The 26,331-nt window shown below is 34.1% G+C and overlaps 1 protein-coding gene and 1 non-coding gene across 4 annotated transcripts in view; both read left to right on the top strand.

Annotated features, from left to right (window-relative positions):
- Positions 1 to 26,331, top strand: part of brat (tripartite motif-containing protein brain tumor) — a 587,103-nt gene that overhangs the window by 100,635 nt on the left and 460,137 nt on the right. The gene's annotated exons all lie outside the window — the stretch shown is intronic.
- TRNAM-CAU (transfer RNA methionine (anticodon CAU)) lies at positions 8,765 to 8,836 on the top strand. Its single transcript has one exon. It is a non-coding gene; the product is annotated as a tRNA-Met (tRNA).

The raw sequence follows: 26,331 nt of genomic DNA, 5'->3' as shown, positions 1-26,331 counted from the left end.
ACCACCTTTTAGCAGAATGACATGAGTTCAATCATGAATACGATGTGTTACATTTAGAAGAGAAGAGTTTGAAAGTCAATCTTCTATCCGTTACTAAATATGTTTTCAAACATAAGCTCGGGTAATTATATATATATATATATATATATATATATATATATATATATATATATATATATATATAGTTATTAAGACACGCCCGAGGAAGCCATTGTATGGCGAAACACGTGTTGCGTTTTTGTGAAACTGTCTAGTGAAAATTACACAATAAAGTGTTTTTAGAATACGAATTCATATTTTTTATGTAACCGTCATTGGAACTTTATCACCAAAGAAACAACATTTACTTCACCTTGAATCGTATTTTAAATTGTAGCCCACAGTTTCCATTTTCCAGTAGCCAAGCAATCTCAATTGAATTATACGTCAATGTCTCGAGCAGTAATTATGAATACGAAATTAAAAACAATTATCGGTATTGAGAGGGATCACACACCCTCGCGAAGGGCGAATTTTATTGAATCCTATTCTACGTAGAGCTGTATTTCCGTAAACACCAATTGTTTGTACACAGTCATCCAGAATTGTATGGAAATCTCTCGTTCGCACAGTGTTATAATTGAATGTTGTTATTCCGGCCGTCTAACATAATTACAGGACGGTTGATGATTTAATCGTTGAAGTGAAAATTGAATTATTTAATCATTGGCTGTTTTTGCTCTTGAAAAAGCATTGATTGAATTCACTAGGCGCCTTCAGTTTTTGATACCTCTGGTAATGAGCGGTAATTAGAATGAGCAATCTTAGGAGTTATTAAATAATTTACACTTGTCGTTACTGGGCTTCTCAACAATGCTGTTTCTGTTTTTGGAGACCGAAATATATCAATAAATTAAATAACCACTCAACTTTTTGTATCTTAAAATTAGTAACGTTATCATTTCAGATAAGATTACAATGTTTCTACACAGTAGGATCTGGTAAATGTTCGTCGGGGTAGTAACCGGAGAAGAAGTTGTTTTCCGGAATACAATGTCTTTCGTGGTATTAGCCGAAGAAATAATTGTTTTTCGGCAGGAACTTTGAGAAAGATGATTGTTTCTGAAACGTTCCTGTCTCTCCTCAATACAGTCGATACAAGAAATTAAAATAAGTCTGATACTGCATTTTTTCAATGTGTATATTACATTACACACAAATTATAAGAAATTATACAAAAAGTTAGAAGACACAAATTGGGAAAACGTATACCTGATCCAAGATCCAAATATAGCACTGAATAACTTCATCACTAAAATCTTGAGAATTTTAAATAATTGCACCAATCTCAAAAAGAGGAATTTCACTAGTTCGGACTTTCATTGTCTAATATATAAAATGATTTGAAATCCCTAAAACAACTAAAAAGAGAAGAATTAAAAATAAGTAACCGTAAATAACAATTATATTAGGCAAACAAAAGTCAATGGAGGACAATTTGAACATTTGATTTAAACATGCAGATTTGATTTTTTGATTGCAGGCATGATGATAAAACAATTGAATTTTTTCAAGAATGTGAATTTTTTCAAGAATGTGATTTTTTGAAGATTGTTCGAATTTTTAAAAAAGGATTGATAAAAATGGACTTGTTGTACATTGTAAAAATAACCAAATCATTCAAGGTGGCTCATTTGAGCAGCAAAATTGATTTTTGGAGAAAACGGTTCATCAAATTTACATTCTTCATACACCGTTGTAAAGAGGCTTTCAATACCTTTCAAATGAAGTACCACTCAACCCTTCTCCCCTATTCAAGTTTGAGGGGTTGAAGAGCCCCCTGTTAGGGGATTGCTCGTTCAAGCCTAAAATATACGTCAAAAGATGTCCCCCAAACAAAATCATTCGACGTGTTTCGGGAAATTTTTCCACTCACTATGGGATCAGAAATATACGGGGTGGCTCGTCTGAGATGGAACACCCTGTATATTCTTTATAACTTCTTGCGAAACAAGAGCTCTGCTCTTATCGCCAAACCACTTTGTTCACATATTTTGTTTCAATTGTACTCTAATCTGTATACGTTGTGAATAAAGTTATTATTATTATTATATTATTATTATTAATATACTGTAAATTATGAAGAGTGAACCGAATTCTATTGCAATTTATTGATTCCTACAATACTCTACACAAAATCTCACTTCTGAAAACTTACTCTCTACATTTTTCCACGTGGTGCATGAAAGTCGACATGGTTATTTATTCAATGGCTAGCTATCACAAGACCCTCCATTCAGCGAAGTATCGGCTTCGTGGATCTTGACAGGATCTTTCGAAAAAATACCACTCACTTTTACGGTGTGGATTGGAACATTCTCCAAATAAATAATTCAAAGATGAACTTATCGATGAATCTTTCATAGAGTCCAATTTCCTGTTGCGAATCGGACGAGAAATTGACATATTCTTGTGACGGAAATGAAATTGTTTCAATTCTCCACTTCCTGCTTTCTATAGCAAGTGACGGCGAATGATATCGAAAATTTTTCCGTAAAAATTAGGTATCGCGAATTATACTTTGAAATGCATTTTGTTTGGTCTGTATATGTTTATTCCCAACTTCATGTTTTTCTAGTTCGAGATTGACTCTTGAGGGTAAAATGGCAATCTGGTATCGAATTAAAATATAAAACTTTTGAAAATATCCAGAAAGCGTTGAATTGGAACCGAGTAAGTGAAATCCCTAGAAAACATTTCATTTGCAAAATGCCGGTCATAAGTAGGTTTTCTTAATTAAATACGAGTAAATACAGCGTAATGACATAGATATTATGTTATAGACTAGCAGATATACATTATTTTTATGATCGTAATATTTGGTGAAACATGGAACATTATAAATAATTCTCATATTAGATAGTTTTCTTCAAGCTCAAAAAATTCGTAGTTTTTGAATAATTGAAAATTCATACTATGAATGGATAATATAAGTAAGAGAATGTTTAATTTTCGTATTTTCACAAACATCAAATGAACAAATATTGGAGGAAAGTTATCAGTAATCCAAAATGACGTTATTTCAAGTACATAAAGAAGAATGCAAATTTGACCTATTATTTCGATACTCCATGAAACGATGTGATTATGACCGTCATCTGAAAAATATGCTATGATCTTTTAAGAGCTGATGAAAATACTTTTTTTTTCAATCAATCTTCATTACTTTTGATGAATTCAAACCATTAGAAATATAATGTTTTGTTTCTGTATTATCCAGACAGGGAATACATTAATATCTAAAGATGAAATTTAATGGTAATCCAAATGTTCAGCATTGTCTCCTTGACAATAATAAAGTTTGTTCACAAATTCATTTCTTATATTATGAAATATTTTTGACGCAATTTCGTTGCGCCAAACCATAGACTGCGGTTGTATAACGTATAATTCAGATTTCACGGATCCCCATTGAAAATCTAAGGGCGTGGTATCCGGTAATTTAGCTGGTCATTCTAAGGGACCAAGTTTGCCTATATACCGATTTGGAGGCCACTTTCCATCCAGTCTGTCTATAAATTGAGGAACCTTATAGTTTCTTTGATAATAAAACTGAAATGAAAGTTTCTTTATTCCATTTTAGCACTTTTCTTGATGTAGGTTTCTGAACTTTCCATTAAACTTCATTGACCAAAATATTCACGACTTTGGTTCAAAATTATATTCGCTGATATAGTGAATATTGAGTTTCAGTAGATCCTAAGGAATTATTGTACCGACAGAATAATGATAATAAAATTTCCTCACTTTCCTCATTTCAGAAGAAATGTTGGTCAGAAGGCTATAATGTGGATCTGTTGAGTCTTATTATTAATTTTTGAGAAGGATTTCAAACTAATTTCTTCGGAAAATATTGAGAAATATAATATAACAACCTAATATGTTTTTAAGTCGACACGAAGGTTTCAGTAGCATAATCCGAAACAAAAAATATTCTCAAATTTGCATTTGCTCTTCAAATGTATTCTTATATACATAAATGTAAGTAACACCAAAAACTCATAATAACATATAATATAAGAAATATGGCTGTTTGCATTTGAAGCGTTATTCACGAGTGAAGTTTTTTAGGTTTTGAAAATGGAAAATGATTGTTTTCCGAAACGTCAACCATCCAAGAATCTTGTTCTCATTACTAGTTTGTATAGTTCTCTTGTTGGATCTTGTTTGATTTGGAAATAGCTTGACACCACTGCCGAGGTGTCTCTGTCCCTTTGTTGCATTGCCTGCAGCTGAGGTCTTCATTATACAACCCTATTCTGTTCAGGGGTCCTGTTAGTGGGCAGAATTCATAAGTAGCCCTCAACCGATTTCTACTTTGTTGAAACCGTTCATCAGTTGTTTTCTCGGTCCCAAACAGAGGCAGTCCTACAGCTGATTTGTGGCCCATTTTCAGTAAGTATTCTGTATTTGGCATACTCATTAGTTTTCTCGTTGACTGATTTTCGAGTGTCCTGACAGTCAGTATAGAGTCACTCATTCCTGTCCGTCTGGTTTCTTCAGTTCCTAACGATATAACGAAATGTTATAGTGGAAATTTTGCTGATGTGTATTGACGGAGCAGGTAGCAGGTAGTTTATTGCTTCCAACATAGGAAATTCCAGTTCCCGTTCCATGTTCGGTTTTTGACTCGTTTGCTACTTTTTCATGATACAATTCTTTTATTTTTCACTCCCTGATCAAAATATGACTAATTGAAAAGAAACAATCAAGTTATGCAAGTCTCTCCAGTTATAAAATTTACATTTGATCAACCCACCCACTAATTCAAATTATAGCGAGATTAACATCGTTTACATAATTTTCAGTTGAAACTAGAATGTTTATGTGAAGTGGTTGATCTTTCTATTACACAACATTGGATCTTGATAATGTCAAATTGTGGTTTCGATCCGATAAAACAAGTTATGGGTAGGTCCTTGATTGAACCGAAATGGAAATAGTCAAGGTTTAAACTTCGAGAACTGTGTACAGGTAGACGTATTATTCATTGTACTACAATAGAACGTTTGCCTTCAAGCAATCAATAAATTGAACTGGAAATAATTGAAAAGTGCGAATTGATTCGGTGGTGTGACAATTTGTCGTTTGTTGTAGGTGTTGCAAAAGACTTCTAAACATTCAACGAAAGTCATTTTTTGTGGAGAAACAAAAAACAGAAATGAAATTTTTGGGAAAGAAAGTTTTTGGCTTTCTACTACTCCATAATATGGATGGAGATATATAAAGCCAAAACATTTCTTTATTAGTACTTCTTTAGTACCGATTGATCAAAGTAAAGCTTTTGATTTACTCATCAGCAAGCTCAAGTTCATAGGATTCGATGACATTTCTCTTAAATGGATGACCAGCTATCTCTCAGGCCGATCACAGAGGGTCAAACTGGATGATTACTCATGGTCATCCTTAAAAGAAACAATCTCAGGTGTACCGCAGGAAAGTATTTTAGGACTCTTGATGTTTTCAGTGTATATTTTTGATTACCCCACTTTCTTATCACATTGTCAAGTACATCTATACGCAGATTATATACAGTTACATTTGTCTTTTCGTAATACCGATACAGAAAGTTGCGTGGACAATATAAACACAGATTTGCACAAAACATTCCTATACTCTGAGAATCATGGACTGAAAATCAATCCAAATGAAACTTCGGCCTCATTCATAGGGTCTCAAAGACAAATAGTAGAAACTCAGTGTAACTTTAGGCTCACTCACGATAACGCAGACATTGACTGGGTAGACAGTGCTGAAAATCTTGGCGTAACCATAGATAGCTCTTTGTCTTTCCATGAAACATTTTCAAAGTATCATTCTTCAAACTCGAATCGCTATATAAATTCAAGTATCAGTTATCAGAAAAAATGAAACTCAGGTTAGTTAAAACTCTTATTTACCCCCATATCGAGTATTGTTGTTCGGTGTATTACAATTTTTCGCCGCAATATAACAAACAGAAGTTACAACGTATACAAAATGCTTGCATGCGATTCGTATGCTGTATACCATATGGTGAACATGTCACCCCATTTTTGTTAAAAATAAAGGAGCTGACTGTGAGGTACAGAGTCCAATATTTGATAAAAATGTTTTTGTTCAAGTTGTTTCAAACTAAAACACCTAGTCATTTATATAGTTTATTAAGCACACTGGTAAAAATTTTTCCACCGGTACCGGTGGCAATTTAATTACCGCCCATATTAGCGAGAAATTACTTTCGTGTGTGATCTCACATTCCATGCGGAATATTATTTTGTAATTCTACCCCGAAGACAAGTGTGGAATTTTTCAGTGTAATTTTTCATTTTGAGTGTACTTTTGTGTTGAAATAAAACTATATAGGGTAAATTTGCGATATAAATTTATATCCAGATATTACACTCTTCACAGAATTTCACAGTAGAATTTTACACTTTTATATAATTTCACAGTGGAATTCTATAGTCTGATAAAATTTTACATTGTAATTTTTCATTTACGGGTTATATTACCTTGGGATATTCCGTTGTAAGAAGGTCCGTATTCAGAGTAGTTTTGAATACACTATATATACCTCAATCGGATGTTGACTCTTGACTCTTAAGTGACCATTTTTCCTCATAATTTAGATAATTGAATCCACAAGACATATTACACATTGATATATTAAAAAAAATATGTATATACAAAATAAGTTCATATACATTCTTGAAATGAAATTCTACAAAACATTTTTTTTCATTTTCAAAAAAGTCAAATAACAGTACAAAATAAAAAAACCATTCTTCAAATTAACACATTTTCTTTCTTGCTCATGGTGGTATTATCCTGAAAGAGAAATGAAATATCATCAAATGAATAGGTTTAGAAATCTAAAAATACAGTAAGTTGACGAACACACATTCCTAGAGAAAAACTACTACTAGTTTGAATTCAATATTAATATTTCTCAAAAATTTTTGATACATATTCAACCGTTTAAATAAAAAATTTTATTTTTCCAAATGTTTTCCAACATTTTCTGAAATATAGCAAATATAGCTATAATGACATGGTATGAAGTGGTGATGAAGTGTTTTGTTCACCTCTTCAACAGAAACAAAAAGGTCCTAAAGTGTTTCTCGATTCCTTCAATTTCTACTTGCCTTCCATCGCAAAAATGTTTTCAAGTTCAATAATAAGAATCACAAATCCTCAAATTTATTCAAAATTATGAGAGATACGAATAAAACGTTCAGATATTTTTTAGGTGAATGAAATTACGATTTAACATTGTCCGATATTTGCAACCACCAATACGAAACTTTATTCCTCATCGAAATTCATTTTTAAAATGGATAGTGCATACGGCGTCACTGATGATTCACGCCACTGCTATCGAGTATATCTCTTTTTCTCTTTTTCTCAATACCATTCAGTAATTATCACAAACATTTTCAAATATATGTTCTGTAATTATTTGAAAATCAGTTAAAATATGTTGTACTATTCCATACAGTATGAAATAATTCGCGATGTGAGGTTAGGATATACCTACTTGTAATAAAAAAACACTCTATAATGCATAACGAGAAAACTCAATGAATTCATCTGTTTATTGGACTAGTTATTGAAATTTTACAAGAAATGTACTCACCTTCTTTACTTATTTTCACCAACAACAAAAATATTCTAATGCACACGTCAGACAAACCGATGCGCTTCTATAGACAAGAATGAACAATACAATAATCACTCACAAATACAAGCGTAATTTTACATTCGATAAAGAGATGGCGAAAATTTACATTTCACTAAGGGGGAATACCCATCGTCCAGTTAGTTCTTCTCTTCACATGAAATAATACGTTATGATTTCACACATATATTAGATGAATATTTAATTCTCAAAGAAAAGTACATTGCCTACTGAAATTACGCTCGGGGGTGTGAATTATTCAATAGAGAAAGTATATTTTCAATAAAACTGAAGTAATTTTCTTCGTTCGAAATGAAAATTCCGAGGTAAATTTCAATCATTTTTCCCGGTGCAGGCATTCTGACATACATATGGTCAATTTGAGAATTACCTCATTCAACATATCTAGGCACTGTACTTCCAAATTTCACGGATGTTTTTCTTATATAGCCCCTTCTTATCTGAATGAAATTTTACCCCTTTTAAATCATAATATTCATCAATTCAAGAAAGAAATAAAATTACAGATGCTTACTACTCTGTGCTAATTTAAAAAAATTAAAATTCGATGTATGGTAGTGCAATAAAATTGTTAAATTGACCAAAATAATGTTAAGAATATTAAGAGTTACTAGCAACTATATGATGTATTATATTTTTCTCTTCTCTATCATTGTTATGATAGTAAATAAGTATGTTTATAATTATTTTCTTATACTCACTGTATAATTTTTGGGAGGAGTGGAAGATAGCCTTTGGCTAACCCTTTTCCTTTTATGTATAAATGTATTTTTATGCATAATAAACGTTATTATTATTATTATTATATCATTGTACTACTGACAGTTACGCAGACATTGAAGCGTGATAACGTTTTTGACTTCGAATTAATAAAGCATCTTACAAATTTGCACGTGATTGTCAATGATGAGAGAAATGTTTAGCATAAACCAGCCATGGTATAATAATCTCTCTGTTTCACGGCAGATTATGAGTAACTTGTCAGTTCACTTAAATCGAATATTTGCCTTTTCATCCCCTAATTTCACTCTGTCTTATCCCATGAGCAGAGTGGCGCAGTGGAAGCGTGCTGGGCCCATAACCCAGAGGTCCGTGGATCGAAACCACGCTCTGCTATCTTTTTTGTCGAAGTGCTATTTAAAAAAATGGAAAATTTCTTTATTTTGAAGTTTATTATTTTGATTATGTAGCAGGTTGAAAAAGTCGATATCAGTCTTGGGTTTTTCGTATGTTTAATAAAAATCTATTTGAAAGTAACATTGAGTGTAGCTCAAACATATATTTTTTCTTCGTTTTTTTGCTTTTCGATTTTTCCGTTCTGATGTTTTTGTGTTTTTTTTCTTTTTTAATAAGTATGCATTTTCTTTTCCCTAATTTTTTTTATTTTATTTTTTGAAATTTTATATTGTTTTAAATACATTTTTCCCCTTTTCAATCCATTTATACATAATATTAAATTTATATATTTCCGTTTACATTTGAATATATTGTTAGTACATAGTACTATAACTATTATCACAATCAATCATTCTTTATACTTCAATTTTGCATCTTATTAGATGATTGTATAATAATTTGTATATATTTGAGATTTTCAAAGTTAACATACAATTTAAGTTTATTGGAATGAACAATTCTTGATAAACTGTTCTCCAACAAAGCATTCAGGGTATCTGGTATCCTTGTAATGCCATTTCTGATTTTTTTCTAAAGAAAATGTCAATTTTGGCAGATGACGATTCAGTAATGAATATTCATTTTGGAGCAAACCCTCAGCAAAAACCAATGCAAATGTAAAGTTTCATTTGAATATGTGTCCTAAGAACTAAATGGTTTTTTCTAAAAAACCTAATTTATCTCAAAAATCGTTGTCTTCAAGAAATACCTATCCCTAAATTTACTTTTTATCGTCGATTTATTGGAAAGTGGGGCAGTTATTATTACAAATAATTGAACGGAAAGAGGTGTAGTTTCAGGAGAGATTAAGTTTTGGGAAAGTTTGGTTTTGGCTTTCTACTTTATACCAAAAACATGGGAATCTTCTTTGCAAATCATTGTAAAGATTTTAATTTAAAATAATCACTTTCTTCTTTTCTATGGAAGATTCTTACATTTTTTATGAAGATGGAGAAGTAGAAATCTACCTTTCTTAAGTAACAAAAATATCATTTTACTTTTAATAAATAACTTGTTTTTTTCACGTATCATTTCTTCAAGAAACGTTTTAATGCATTTTCATGAAATATTGTGAAAACTTTTAAGGCCCAGTATTGCGTTAGAATCGTTTAAATGGCAAATTATTCTTGCGAGACGAATCAGTGAGCTTTTTCCAAGCGTCACCCAGTGAGGACTCATTAGACCGTTTTGAATCATCGCGTCGAATTTTCTCCATTCCTTTCTGCTAATTTGACATTTTGCTTTCATCCGGGCTATTCCTCTGAATACAACCTCCTTCCGAGTCATTTGGCGTCTAACTATTGGAAAGAAAAGAGATTTTAATTATGACTTTCCCGCTTCTGGTGATAATTACGAAGAAACTAACGACAGAAGAAGAAAATTGTACGTCATCTGGGCTTGTACATTCATTAAATCATGTTTAGTACAGTTAAAAGTTTTTTTATAATTTTTATTATTTTTTTGTAATCTTTTAGATCGTTTTAGTGGCGGTGGCTCATCATCTGTGGTTTCTTCTGTATTTTCTTGTCGTGATGTTCCTTGAACCTCCTCCTCTTCGACTTCTCCAAGTATAGATTCACAGTATTCTTGAAATCCTACAGGAAAATCTTGATAATCATTAAGGTCGTCTTCATTTCCATCGGGATTACTATCGATAGCATTTAATCGACCGATCATGATATCAGTATCATCACTGTCATCATCAAGTGATGGCCTTGTACTGTTAGAACATGTTACACCTTTACAATTTTTGCATAAAGATGAGCAAGGAAGCCCAGCTTTTTTACATCAACATCGATTATTACACTCTTTCATGCAGGCACAATTAACCAGCTTAAGTAAGTCGTCCGACGCCAGTTTACGACCTTGGTCGTAATTTTTGGACAGGGCTGAAAAATGTTACAAAAAAAAGTACATGTGAACGAGACTACAAGAATTCTGCTTTGCTGCTGTTAAACTTCGCTAAATACTCTGTTCAGACCCATCTGTTACGCATCTGTTCAGCGGGGGATGAAGAAACCCTTGCAAGATCATTGACCATCACACTTCAAAATCGACCCTACAGCAGACAAGAGCTCAAGCGTTGTTTTACAATTGAGAATATTAATTTTTGCTATACGACATATTTGTATCATTATACGTTAGAAAACTAGTAATCAGAGTTTCACTACACGATGTCACCCAATTGAAACATCTTCACGACACTGTTTTTGCTCGAAAGTGAGCAAACGCGGCACCCATCTTGCACACAGCTTTCTCATGTCCAAATTCTCAAATAATTTACGATGTACCGCACATTTTTAAATGCCTACTGAGTCTGCTAGCTCGCGCACTTCCAGTCGACGACCATTCAGTACTGCTTTATGGATTTTTTTCATCTATTCTAGAGTCGTCAACTCATCAGGTCTTATCTTGGCAGCTCGTACGGCCTCGTTTAAACTCTGCTACCCAATATTTTACTGTTGTAAACGAAGGAGCAGACTTGCCCAGAATAGAATCCAGTTCAGCTTTTATAATGGTTGGGCTGAGGCCTTTCAAATAAAAGTACCACATAACGATTACCAATTTTCTCATTTTCAAGAATTCACCGACAACGTTCGCTATTGATGGCTGCCAGACAAATACTAAACAACGTAGCGTCTTCAAATTTGAAACATATGCTTTCTTTAAAGATTGTGTACTTTCTATTACAGTGTCATTTTCCAAACAACTACCGCCATCTCTAGGTCAGGCTGGGTACTTCTGGGACCACCATCGTATCTAACAGATTAACAACAGTGTTACATTTGTGAAGTTGAACTGACAGTACAAGATATCATAGTGCAGTGTCCAATGTTTCAATTACAAAGAGGAATGTGTACAGTATTGAAGGAAACGCAGGAAACATTGAGCTATTTTAGTGCTAGCAAGATTATGAATTATTTAAGTGATCTGAACTTGTCCAACGAAATATAATGAAAAAAAAAGTTTTTGGGAGGGGAGAGACTATTCACGTCCGCTCACTGTAAATGTAGTGAGGAATGGGAAAAAATACCAGCGTGGTTCAAACAGAACTGGCTGGTATCTCAATCGCCACAAAAGAAATAAGCAGGAAAGCTGATAGCAGAAAAGCTCTATTAGCCCTGAACAGGCAACGTGTTACCTCAGGGCTAGTACTAAAGTGCCACCAAGATTCAGTCAAAGCCTCGGTAGATAATAACATTATCCTGAGGTAGACTGAAGGGCACGCCAGGAGTAAAGGTAATTTCAATGCCGACTCTTTAGCCAAGGAATCGGCTGGACTGAGAATTTTAGGACCCAGTGGCACCTACGGCCTGATGAGTTCGACAATTGCGGAACTAGCCAAACGTCACACCCATGCTCAATCCCTAAAGAGATGGGATGAAATCAAGGGATGTAATTTTGCCAGGATCATCCTTGGCGACCTTGGGAAGCTGGCGCCGAAGAAATATCTGGCGATGACCAGGAAAAATCCACGCTTAACAGTAGGATTTCTGACTGGCCACTGTCAACTAAGATAACACATCCACAATATGGGGCTAGTGAACACACCTCTATACAGAATGTGTGAACAGGAAGATGAAACTATCAGGCATGTCCTATTCGGATGTCTGGAGTTACCGTCAGCAAGAGAGTGTGTGTTCGGCGAGTCTTGGCCTTCACCTACCGATATAAAAGACATGTCTCCCAGGTCATCGTTCACCTTCCTGGAAAGGACAGGATGGACGATGACCTAGGAGGACAACTCCTAGGGAGGATGCACAATGGGTCACATGTGGCCTAAGTGCTGTGGGTCTACACTCACCATCCCTATTCTACAGATACATATGCCCCAATATGTGCGGTTATGTGTTTCCAAAAAATTCGTTAATTTCGATTTGTTTTCCTGTGAGATCAACATTGAAAACTGGACGCATGAAAAAGTGAGGCTAATTTCACACTTAGCTGATTTAAAGGCATATTCTATAGGAGGATGGTCTGAAAAATTTTCTACCAAACAAAGATACACTTTTTCAGATTTTTTTTTTTATTTTTCAACATAGTCTCGTTTTAACTTTACATACTTCTCCCAGCGATGCTCTCATCTCTTTAACTTGTCCAAATAGTAATTGACGTTTTTCTCTGCATGATAATTGTTCACCTAGGTGACTGCCTCTTCATTTTTCGAAAATATCTGTCCTCCGAATGCAATTTTCATATGAGGTAACAAAAAGAAGTCGCTAGGGGATAGATCTGGTGAGTAAGGCAGGTGATCAAGCAGTTGAAACCACAATTCGTGGATTTTCGCCATGGCAACTCCTGAAGCGTGAGACGGTGCGTTGTCTTGGTGAAACATGAATTTCTTTTTCTGCAAATGTGACCGTTTCTTTGCAAGTTCTACCTTCAGCTCGTCAAGTAGTGATGCGTAGTATACTCCTGTAATCGGTTTCCCTTTTTGAAGGTAATCGAGTGAAATAACTCCATGACTGTCCTAAAAAAACAGTCACCATCACTTTCCCAGCCAGAAAAACAGTTTTTGCTTTTTTTGGAGTCGGGTCGTTTTTGCAGTCCACTGTTTGGACTATATTTTTGTTTCGGCTGTATAATAATGTTTCCAAGTTTCATCTACATCCAAATTCAAATTCAAATTTTATTGCATTCGTATCCTATCAACAAGAAATAGATCGGATTAGTCCAAGTTTACAAATCAAATTGTGTCTGATGAATGTATACAAATAAACAAATAAAATGACAAACATAAATAATGGTTGAAAAAAAAAAGAAAGATTACATTCTTGAATGTTATGAAACATCGAGTCAAAAACCGAAATTGAATCGGGTATTTCAGTGATGCATACTTCACCGCCTGTGAAAAATAACACAAAGATAAAGTAAAATATGAAGAAACATGAAAAGGTCAGTACTGAAAGTCACTAACGACAAAAAAGTTCGAATTCACGGAGGGAGTAAAAGCATCCATTTGCGTTTGAAGATATCTGGACTTCTGCTCTCTTTCAATTCGAGGGGCAAAATGTTGAATAGACGAATTCCAGTAGTCACTGGAGCTTTTTTTGCATGGAGTGACAAATTATTTTCGGTAGGATATTTCTTTTGTTTCTGGTGTCATACATGTGAATATCGCAATGCCTTCTAAAGCTGCTTAGGTTCTTGAAAATGTGAGTCAAAAGTTTTAATAAATAAATACAGGGCACCCTGAAAATTTTATTACTTATGAAGCAGAAAATACGTCTGATAATACGTTTTTGCAGCACAAACACTCTTTGTAGTTCGAACGCTTGACCCCAGACAACGATACTATATGAAATAGCGGAGTACCCCAGTACATAGTAAACTTCAAGCAGACAATCTCGTTCCAGCATGTTTTATTCAGCTTGCCACAAACTACATCGACATGCGAGTTCCATGATAGGTTGCAGTCGAATTATGTTCTTAAGAACTTCACCATTATGAATGACTTAATTGACACTCTTTCAAATGAGAGCGGTAAATGCAGAGGTGTTCTATGTTTGCTACAAAATTCTATATATTCCGTCTTATTATGATTAATCATAAGTTTATTTTTAAAGCACCAGTCCTTGAACTCTCTTAGGATTGTGTTGACCTTTTCAGATAGTCTTACAGATGAAGTGTCTGACACAGTAATGCAAGTATCATCTGCATACATAAGCCCCCTTCCTTGAGATATGTGAATGGGAAGGTCGTTAATGAAAATGAGGAAAATTAGAGGACCGAGTACACTTCCCTGAGCTGTTTCAAATTCCTCTGAGATGACGTCATCAATCTTAACAATGAACTAACTTTCTTCGTTCGAGGAAGGACACGATCCACTCATTGATTGGGCCGCGGACACCAAGGTTATTCAATTTATTAGATATGAAAGAAATATCGACCGAGTAGAAAGCTCTAATAAAATCAAAGAAAATTGAGATCACAAATTCACCTGAGTCCATTTTGTTGCTGACATATTGAACAAATTCAATCGTGCTTATTTCAGTTGATAAGCCGCTACGGAACCCATGCTGTTTGTCACATAAAACCTGATATGTGTTGAGAAAATTTGTGATTCCATTGGCCATTACTTTCTCTATCAGTTTAGAAAAAATGCTTAGTAAAGCGATTGGTCTATAATTCTCAATATTACTTGGATCGTCTTTTTTAAAAATAAGAATTATAGAGGCTAATTTGAGGCTGGAGGGAAATTTGCCTTACATTACGGATAGATTGATAATATGCCCGAAAGCTGATGCAATTATATCACTGGTGTCTTTAATTACGAAATCAGAATCTCGTCCGGACCTGTGGATTTTTTATTCGGTAATGAGTTTATGACCTGAAGTATTTCGTCCTTTGTGACGGGTTCAAAGAAAATTGATGCAGGATTGAATTCACCTGTGGAACATTGTGTGGAAAACTGTTGACCAAAATGTTCATTCAATTTATGATGATAAATATTGTCCAAACACAGGGGCCATGTTTTCTGGTTCGGTTAGGACCTTGTTATCAAAATTAATTTCAGATATTTTGTAAAATTTATGTTTTCCTTTTACTTTGTTTACAAAGTGCCAAAGTGTTTTCGTTTTGTTATCCGATTCATTAATGATTGCTTTATAATGCGATTTTTTTTCGAGAGAAAGTTTCTTATCAATATTCCTCTTCAGTAATTTATACTTTTTTTTGCCGATTACATCATCTGTCCTTTAACCTTTCTCTCATTTGATTTAATTCATGTGAAAATTTGATTTTTTCACTTTTCATAGAAAAATTCTTTTTTTTGTAGTTTTTTTTAGGAAACGAGCAATTGAAACAACAAAGAAAATCATTCATGTAGTTGTCAAATATGGTATCAACATCGTTGACGTGACTGGTATCGAAATTAATTTCAGCAAGTAAATATCTGAACTCGTTTCTGGAGTTCTGATGAATTTTTCTGTAAGAATATTTTTCTTCATTCGTTACTAAATTGAAAACCGAGGACAAACGACAGGTAGCGGTTTGTCCGTGATGATCAGAAAGACCCGGGTCAAGATTAGTGGTTTCAATTAATTCGGGTGTATTCGACACAGCATAATCAATAGCAGAAGACCTAATGTAATTTACTGTTGAAAATGTTCTGGTATTTTCATTTATCAGAGATGTCATTTCGTAAGAACTGAAGAGATCTTTCAATAATTTCGAGACCAAATTATTAATAAATTGACCTATGTTTAGATCGCCACATAAGAGTACGGACTCAAAGTTTTGTGTTGCAATGGATAAAACCTCAGAGAGACGAGTGAAGAATGTGTTCCTACTTTTCTCATCATTGATGGGAGGCCGATAAATGTCAGTTATGCAATATTGTTTATGAAAATCAACTGCTGAGCATTCAATTACCATTGGCATCTGCGCCAATAGAGCGTTGGAAATGTTCATTCGGACACGTCTTTGGTATAACGTGAGCAAACGCGGCACTCAAGGCGCGGACAGCTTTCTCATGTCCACATATTGATTCATTATGTGACAAACATGTTCTTTTGGCATGTTCATAACCTCTGCTATCTCTCTCACTTCAATTAGGTGGTCGTCTAGCACCATTCAGTAAATTTTGGCGATGTTTTCGTCGATAGTTGCGGTTTTTGGACGTCCCGAACGTTCATCATGTCCCAAACTTTTACGGCCACGTTTAAACTCAGCTGCCCAAAATTTCACCGTGGTAAATGATGATGCATAGTCCTCATACACAGAATCCATATTATCTTTTGATTTGCGTAGGCGTATTGCCTTTCGAAAACAAATATTTGATGACAGTTTGATACTCAATATTGTCCTTTTTCATAGAAATACACATCAACTCACTTACACGACTGTTACATAACAATTTCGCGTCCGAAATTGCTGAAACTTTGGTGAGTTACTGTCAACAGATGAACAACGAAATTCACTAGCTTTTATTCAAAAGTACCGCTATCTTCATGTTAAGGTTGGAACCATTTCAGATCATCCTCGTATATGCTTTTTATCCCGGGCGTCTCGCTAGTGACAAACAAAGGGAAGAAAACAATTCGAAATGTCAACCCAATACACAGACGCTTCTCGCTAGCACACTTCCCTCGCCAGGTGTCAGTTTCAGGGTAGCAACCCCCCCAATGTATCGAGGATACACTTTATTTTCCTGATGAGCGCTTCCCACACGTAGGCCCCTGCCATAAACAGTATTGATCTTGCCAACTGTAAACGTGCGAATAACAATCCGCTTCATTTTTTCCTGTTTACCATAACGATCCTTTGTTTTGAGTTTAATGTCGACGAGGGAACACTCGATTCTCATGCCCATCGTCATGGATGGCTGGATATCTGCGTGAGTACAAGGTTAGACTGTGAACTCTAGGCTGATGTCGGCGACCACCCATAGGCGGATGTGGTCGGAAGGAAAGAGGCGGAAGGTCTGACCGGATTTTGGACTGATCCATTATAAATATCGTTTGTCATTGTGTCGGTGCGATCGAAATTGTTTCAAGGTAGATAACAGCTTTCGGGAATATCTGCAACTTTTTTATGCAGGTACACTAACACTACGTTGGATTCAAATCAATTATAATAATTTTCAAGAAACGGGCGCCAGAAGTGTTTCCAGTAGAACGCCCTTTTCTAAACTTGGAAAAAACTTTTTAGCTTTTTACCTTTCCGTAATCAAGCAAACAATATGGAAAACTTCAAAAGAGAAGAATGAAGAAATTAACTACGCTGCATTATACGAAAAACACTTTTCTCTATTCCTTTGTATTCCAAACATTCCAAAAGTATTTGTTTCGAAAATATACTTTCTTTCGTATAATTCAACGTTTATATAAAAACAGCTGTTTCGGGAGAGATTTTTTCCATGGTGCATTCCATCAGTTCAGACTTCCATTGTCTAATATTATATAAAATGATTTAAGTACTTTCAAATATCTCCTCTTTCTGCTTTACCGGTTTCGCGGGAGATGACCGTTTGGCGGGAGTTGGCCATTTTTCACTTGATTATGGGTTTCCATATGTTGCGTGTCTCTAGTCTAGCTTGGCTGAATACATTGTTGGAAAACATGTTCCTTCCTGTGTATGATCTCAGCTTGGGACCACTCGATGTTATGTTGATGGGTCCAAACATGCTCTGCTATTCCTGATTTGCTGGTTTCCTCTCGCTGTGTGTGTTTCTTGTACTCGGCAATGCTAACTTTCAATAGCCTCTTAGTTTCACTAATATAGTTTTTCCGCACTCACAGGGTATTCGGTAAATGCAATTCTTGGAATCGCAGTCCGCATGACCTGGTTTTTGTGAGGCTGCTACGAATAATGTTTCCGGATCTGAAGCAGGTTCTGATGTTGAAGGTACTTGAACCCAATTCGTGGTTCAGATACTGTCCCGTGTGAGTGCCCAACTAGCAATTTCGTATTTTATAATAGTTGCGGAAACATTTCGGAGAAACAAATTATAAAACTGCATTTCTCCCAGAAATGTTTTCAATATGTTTATAAAACTGCTATAAATAGGAAATTGGCACCGTTTTATAAAACATTATAGTTATTATCAATATTTTGTAAGGCCTTTTACAAACACTACAAAACAGTTTTATAAACATTTTGGCAGTTACTATAAAATTTGTCTAACGCTCTTAAAAAGTAGTTTTGTGAAGACTTCCCTTACTGCACTTTTGCAACATATTTAGGCGATACTTATAAAATAATCAGAAGACAATTTTATAAGAGTTTTTTAGTAGTTCCAAGTATAGGCGTTATAAAATATAATACAGCCGAAAACGATAACAATAAAATAAAAAAGTGTTAAAAATGTTTTCTTGAAGACGCAAGAAGTAATTTTGTATTGGACACTAGGAAAATATAATAGATATGTCACCAACTGAAAACTAACAAATAGAAAGGTTGAAACCATTTTAAAATTTCACTTCTGCACTCATAAAACTGTTAAAGACATTGTTTATGTTTCGAAGATTGATATTTTTACTGCAAATGAAATTTTATTGACAAATATATAGCCTATTATTAGCAAAATTTAAGCGCGCCACTCATTTATAAATGTTTTCGGTAAAATTATTAATTATACAAAAATTCACTCTGTCGACGTATTAATTTTCCAGTCGTAAACTTACCCCACTTCATTCTAAATAATATAATGTTATATGTGCGGTATTTCATATTTTCAACTCATCTAATTTCAGTATCCCGGATCGCTATCATTACAAATGGCGTCGTTCTATACAATGAATTGGTATCAGTAGCAAGCATTTCAACGTATTTTAGCTACTATGTTACCTCTATAAAACTGTTAAGAAACACTTAGTTCTGGGAGTGATGGTATTGCGGCAGAGTCGGACTACTTTTAAAGCTTTAGGTTTCTACAAAAGTGCTAGTATGAATAAAATATTTCTCACATATAGTTTGGATAAATATTATCTGTCTTTGATGTTTTGGCTGAAAAGTTTCTTTCATCGATTATAAAGGCTAAACGACGGGTTTTAACCATTATCATAACCTTTTCCTGATTTTCGCAAGAAAAAATTGAAGCACGAGGTTAGGTGGGATAATTTAAAGTGTTTTTAAGTATTTCCAATATACAGGGCGGCTCAAAAAGCTTCTAGAAAGTTTTTTTATGGAACACCAAGTCATTTCTTCGTCTGTTTGAAGCACCTTGAACTGAATCTAAAACTATTATATACCCCCCAATAAATGTTCAAAATGGACGCCATTGAGTTATTATTTATTTTTATTTATATCTTCGGGATACAAACAGAAAAATCCACTACAGTATCCACACAATGGAATTATTATCAAATGGAAAGTATAAATTAATACACTAATATATGCATATCATAGTGTCTAAAATTAAGGATGAATTAGAATTGAATACAGTAACAATAGAAACTGATTATTAGTTATTGACAAAATGTATCAATTATAATTTATAAAAATGAGTTTTCAATATTTTTTTGGCCGTAAGCTATGGAAGTATTTTGTAAAGTGTTACCTCATATTACTGGAGTTTTCTCCCAACACCAAACCTTTCTAGACCCACTATTAAGATTTCCGACCGTATATTTTTTAATAGATGGATTTTCTGAAATAACTGAAACAAAACCAAACTAACCCAAACCAACCATTATCCCTTCTTTCACTAAACAAAAAATTATAAAAAAATATTTGTTACAAATAGAGTATTCGAACCCACCACAAAAATTAATCATACGTCAATTGGTCAACATCCCAAAACATCAAAGTCATTTACACTAACGAATACCTATGGATACGAACACTGTCACGAATTAATTATAGAAAGCGGGTAGCGAACCTATACAATTGAATTTGAACGCGAACGCATACGCTCAAATCAAAAAATTATCGGACACCTAGATACTCCCAAATGAATTAAATTCCGTGAATCACCTTGTATGGCTTAGCTGCTAAAACTGAACTCCCATCCAACCCTAACAACTCATTTCTATATGAAATATTTTTTCGAAACACAACTAAGCATCCCGTTATTTTGATGGTTTTTTTACACAGAATACTAAGAATACGGCTCTATTAATATTTGTTTGCCTTTCTGCTCCGCTGTGGCTCTGCTGTCGGTACACAACTATTGTGATTGTTTATAAATTAGTTGGCAACATTTTTGCTAATGACACTTTGGTGACTCTTATAATATAAATTACTTATATCCATCACATATTACCTTTTTTATGATAAATATTCGTTGTCTAATGCTAAATACATGTTATATCAGACATAACCTATATGAACGCGGATTAAATATTGTTGATATTTAATTTGTCGTGCGTTTAGTGGAAATGACGGGTAAGTTTTTGATGTCAGAATATATCTTTTAATTAGCTTCAATAATTGCCCAGATATTTGATAAATCAGGCCTATATTTTCAGTTGATAGTTTTGTCTTTTAGAAGCTGGATTTGACTCATTTTATCTAAGTTTTAGGTATATATGTTCACCATAGTTCCGTCGTCATGGGTAAATAATAACCAACCCTCATGGCCAAAAATTGATGCTGATAAGCTAATACGAAACCACAATTCTATGCCCGAAGCCAGTTGGTTTACAATGATGTATAAACTAAAACAAAGGCATTTGGTGACCTACCAAATTTCTGAAGAAGAACAATTAGAACGAATGCTGAAGAATGACGATACAGAACAAGAAAAAAATATCAATTCTATGCAACCCAAAAAGCAAGCAGGGTTATTTTCATCTAAACAAGTTGTGACAAAAAGTGTGAAAAAACCAGAGTTATGTATCTTTTATGGGACACCGTCTATATGACAGTAGTTATTAGTTATTCGAGGAGTTACTTCTGAATACTGTCTGTGAAGCATACCTTGCTGTACCTGAATTTGTCATCATTTAAAGAGTTGTAACACGAAACTGCTTCACTCAGAACAAAATATCCAGGTTTCCTAAATAGATAACTAAAAACTGAAACTTGAAAGTGCAAACCCTTTGTATTTTACAGTCTTCCAAATTGTGAATAATAAGGTTGAGTTACTAAACCCAATGCCTTGAAAATATTGAATTTACTTATGGGGTACCTATATTCAATAAAAATCAAATATTTAGAAGTTGCTGAAGAACTAATTTCCACCACGACATCGATGGTGCCCCACTTGAATAACTTAACAAAAATATTCTTACTAAATACAACTGAAATTTTGAAGAATTTTCCAAAGCTGTAATTGGGAATCGATGTCATCTGGTTGTTCTTGAATGCTGCATTTTATTCTTGGTGGCAGCAAATATATATTAGCAAAAGCAATTCGATTTTATAACAGTTATGTTAGTGTTTTGGAATTGTAGTAAATATACCGTACTATAAAATAGTTGGGAAATTATCATTGAAGTGACAATATGGTAATGAAAATAAAATTGTGTCTGAAAGCATTTTAATAAAATAATTGCATTAAAGCTACAGGAAACAGTTATAAAATAAGCTTGAAATAGTTTTATAACTATCATAAAAATCTCGCAGAAAAGTGTTATAAAACTGCTACATAACAATTCACTTTTATAGGAAAATAAGTTTTATAAGTTAGTTGTAGAAACGTTTCTGTAATAATTTCCTGACTATTTTATAATGGTTTTTTAATTTTATTTCATAAACGTTTCTATTACAAATTTATAAAACACTTTTATTGCCTACAACTGTATTGTGTTCACCGATCATCTAATGCAATCAATTAGCATTGTGGAAGTAATTATAAAATACTAATAAAATAAAACTGTTGCAACACCATGGAATTATAAAACAACTTTGCTGGTTGGGTGGGTTTTCGGTATACAGATGTTTATCATTTAGTGTCGTCGGTATACGTAAATAGTAATTCATTAGATAATAGGTATGTAAATAATAAATTACCTCAGGGATCTGTCTAGGGTACATCCCTGTTTGTAATCTACATAAATGATATGTTCTATTATTTTTTACCCAGTACAGTAATCTGCTTTGCCGACGACACCACAATGTTGCAATCAAATTCTGATATCTCAAATTTACTTGAAAATGTCAAAGAAACCGAAGACAAAGAAGAATACTGGTTTACATCGAGCAAATTGAAACTTAACAGGAAAAAAACTCAGAAAATAACTATATATCCTATATTTCCTGTTAGAAATACACAAAAACAAAATACTACCCTCCAGGCTCTCAGATCATCATGATTATGAAACTAGAAATGCGGGACAACTCAAACAGACAGACTTGAAATGTCATTACGAAATTCTCTGGACTTTAACTTATTTAACAAACTTCCATATAATGTGACTGAATTAAATTTTAATTTGTTCAACAGAAAATCAAAGAGTACCTTATACGAAATTGTTTTTATTCTGTACATAATTTCATGCAAAGTACATATTCTGACTAAATGGCCCTATTTTTCACATTACTATTTTTATATATTTAAGAATCTTTTTTTTATTATTCGATTCTTTATTTGTTAACTAATTTGTGAATCATTTTCAAAATTTATATTTAATTCTGCTTTTATATTATTCTCTCTATTTGCACACTAATTTGTACCAACTGTCTATGACTTGTAACAAATTCATATTAATAACGTGATGTAATAAAAATCTATCTATCTATATGATGGAGGGTGTTACGTTGTTGATGTGTTTCAGAAAGGCGTCTAATTCAGTAGGTATCCATATTATGAAGGTGTCGTCAACGTATGTCAACCAGACTCGGGGTTTCTTTTGGGTTTCTTCAATGGCCAGAGTTTCAAACCACTCCTTATATTTTTAATTTGTATTGGTTCTTTTAGAGATTTCAAATCATTTTTTATAATATTAGACAATGGAAGTCCGAACTAATGAAATTCATCATGAAACATTGTCAATCGCCTCCAAACAGACATATTCTTTCCAGTTTGTGTCTGAAAGTTACCTCTTTGCATGATCTACTCAACTTAGTATAGCTAGAGTAAATTTTTGAAATTAATTGTTTCCCTCCTTTCTTTGGAAGATTCCCACATTTTTTGTGTCAAAATGGAGAAGTAGAAAGCCAAAACCTTTCTTTCGCAAAAAATTAATCTCTCCTATAAATATACCTTTTCAATTTGAAAAAGATTAAGACTTCGTTGTGAATGATTCGTTCCTCTTGCTCCCGACACTGTAAAAAACACCATAATTGTCATTTTTCTACAATCGTACTCTAACAATACACTTATATGACCATAATCCGTTTCATAATGATATCCATTATGATACAGATTTTTCATAACGATACAGATTATCAACCAATAGAAACCCATAACTTTTCAATCAAGAATCCTGTTCCTTTGTTTGTCCCAGATTCTAACCTAAGTAACTAATTGCTTTATTTGTAAAAATCAGTTTTCATATTACCTACCTATATTATCAAAATGTCTGAAAACAGCGATATAGAAGGAATACCATCGACTCCAATATTTTTGAAAGATCAGATTAATTACAGTTGTTATATTCAATATAAATATAATTAGAATCTTTATAGTTTTCATATATCCATGATAATACCATTAAGTTTGTGTTTTTTTAAAAAAATATGAGTTAATTACTGTAAATGTGTTCAATACAAATATAATATTTATAGTTTTTCATTATTTATCGGGTTTAGAAAAAATAGCGTATGCAACTCTCATGTAATGGTTATTAATACACTCGCATATACCATACAAAACTCGCCTTCGGCTTGTTTCGTATCCCGGTTAATGCTCGTGTGTTAATAACCATCATTACATGATCGTTACATAATATACTATTATGATTCAGTTTACTTTTGCCGAATGAAATATTTACTCCTTAAAACTGAAAACTTTTTTGTTTTTTTTTCAATGGTTTTATTCATCTGACTAGCCAAGAAAATGTATAATTTTACCCCAATGTAACTTTTTTCGAAATGATTGTTATGCCAATGGATTTCTAAATAATATTTCCGATGAACTCGCATAGTTTCTGTTACAATTATAATGAAATTCAGAAACTCATCGCAATGAGGAAATGTAATGAAATATCAAGGAATATTAATGTTTGTTTCCTTGGAAAGCATTATTTGATATTGCACTCTCCCACATTCTTCACATACCGTTCAAGTTCTCACGTTGTGTGGGTGTACTACATACACATTGTAGTACAATCCATTGGAAATGTGTGTAGGTGTCATCTGTAAATCAGCATCAACTCATAAAACAACTACATTCTAAATTTTGAATGGTTCTCTCTATTATGATGTTCTATTTTGAAAAACGTTAATTAACATAATCCCTCAAACTATTTTTTCTCGTTTGGAGAATCAATTTCGCCATTTATTAGCAACCTTTTTAAATCAATCTACTCATTATGATTGGTGAAAATGGTAATCACATCGACAGTCCATCATCTTGATTGGAAAAGTAGTTCAGAACATAGCTCGCTCGCCTTCGGATAGCTTCCCCCAGATGATCTGAAGTGCTTTCTCTGAAGAAACGTTGGTGTACCGATTTTCTACATCGAAACTGTAACTAAGTCTCCAAAACAAAGTACCTTGTTTACAAAGTACCTTGTTTTCCTTGCAACGACTGAATAATCACAAGTAGGATAATCTTGACAAGTCCCATATTTAACATCTATTTGTCTATACGTTTGAGTACACCTCGAACTTCATTGTTTAAGAACTCTTTCATTTGGAGAACTGCGTTTATGTGGAAAGAACTTCCTGAGACCGGTTTTCCAAATAAATTTAATTTCCAGCGATCCAAATCCAACGTGAATTGATACTCCCGGGCCACGATCTTAGAGCACCTTAAGGCATGTAGACTTCTGCACATTACCAATTGCACAAATCAATTTAATGCAGAGTACAACAGACTGTTGGTTGATACTGGAAGTCACAGCATTCTGGAAATAACCTCTGAATGTATGCCTCCAACTGTCAACTACGAACTGCCTTATAAAGTACCTACTGTTTCCAAGTAGAGAGGACTGGATCCTCCGGGAGAAGGAAATATTAAGAGCAGATAGTTGTAGGTTCACAGATTGATCAAAAACACCTTCCGATTCTGGTGCAGGTGTTTTCAGTGGATGACCCAGGACAGATATATCAACCTGCCTAGGAACCAGTGCGACTGTATTTCAAGCGACAATTTACGCTATTGAATTGTGTGCGGAGATATTGGAATAATCCAATCTCATAACAAGTCAATGAAAATATTCTCGGACAGTCAAGCGGTGTTGGAAACTCTTGGCTCCTACCAAGCAACGTCTTAATTGGTAGCAAATTGCCAAAAACGACTCTTCTCGATAGGAAGACTTAACAGATTGTCTCTGGTCTGGATTCCTGGCCATACTGGCCTGGAAGGCAATGAGGCTGCTGACTTCCTTGCAAAGGAGATTGCTGCAAGCAGCTTCATCGGACCAGAATCTGTCATTGGCATTGCTTTAGGCTTTGCCAAACAAATACTGAACACCTAGATGGCATGAAGATTTATGGACTTCTGGTAGAATCATCCAGGATTGGCTCCATCCATCACCCTTCGAAGTTTGATATCAATCAGTTGTTGGACTACAGTAGGAATGAACTACGATGTCTAACAGGCTTTCTTACAGGTCACTGCCATTTGAATCATCATATGCAGAGACTAGGACTGTCGAAAGACAGTTTGTGCCTCTGTTTGGAAAATGATGAAACAGCAGAGCACATACTTTGTGCCTGCCCCGCTGAGTACCGAATCAGGTTTTTAGAGTTCGACAGAGCCGTACTCTCATCATCTGACCTGAGAGACCACTCACCATACAAACTAATTGTCTTCGTTAAGAAGCTCGGTTTATATGGTCGCGTGTGAGTAGGTGTAAGCCACAATAAACCCTTGCGGATTGTGGTGGAGAGTCGAATAGACCCACTCACTTTGGACCTAACCTAACCTGAACCTTGAGGAT

Source organism: Leptinotarsa decemlineata, unplaced genomic scaffold (genome assembly GCF_025532065.1).
Source record: "Leptinotarsa decemlineata unplaced genomic scaffold, Ldec_3_MD MMD2_tig00026336_RagTag_RagTag, whole genome shotgun sequence".
Lineage (NCBI taxonomy): Eukaryota > Metazoa > Arthropoda > Insecta > Coleoptera > Chrysomelidae > Leptinotarsa > Leptinotarsa decemlineata.
The sequence above is the reverse complement of the archived record's forward strand: the minus strand, read 5'-3'. Positions and strand labels throughout refer to the sequence as shown.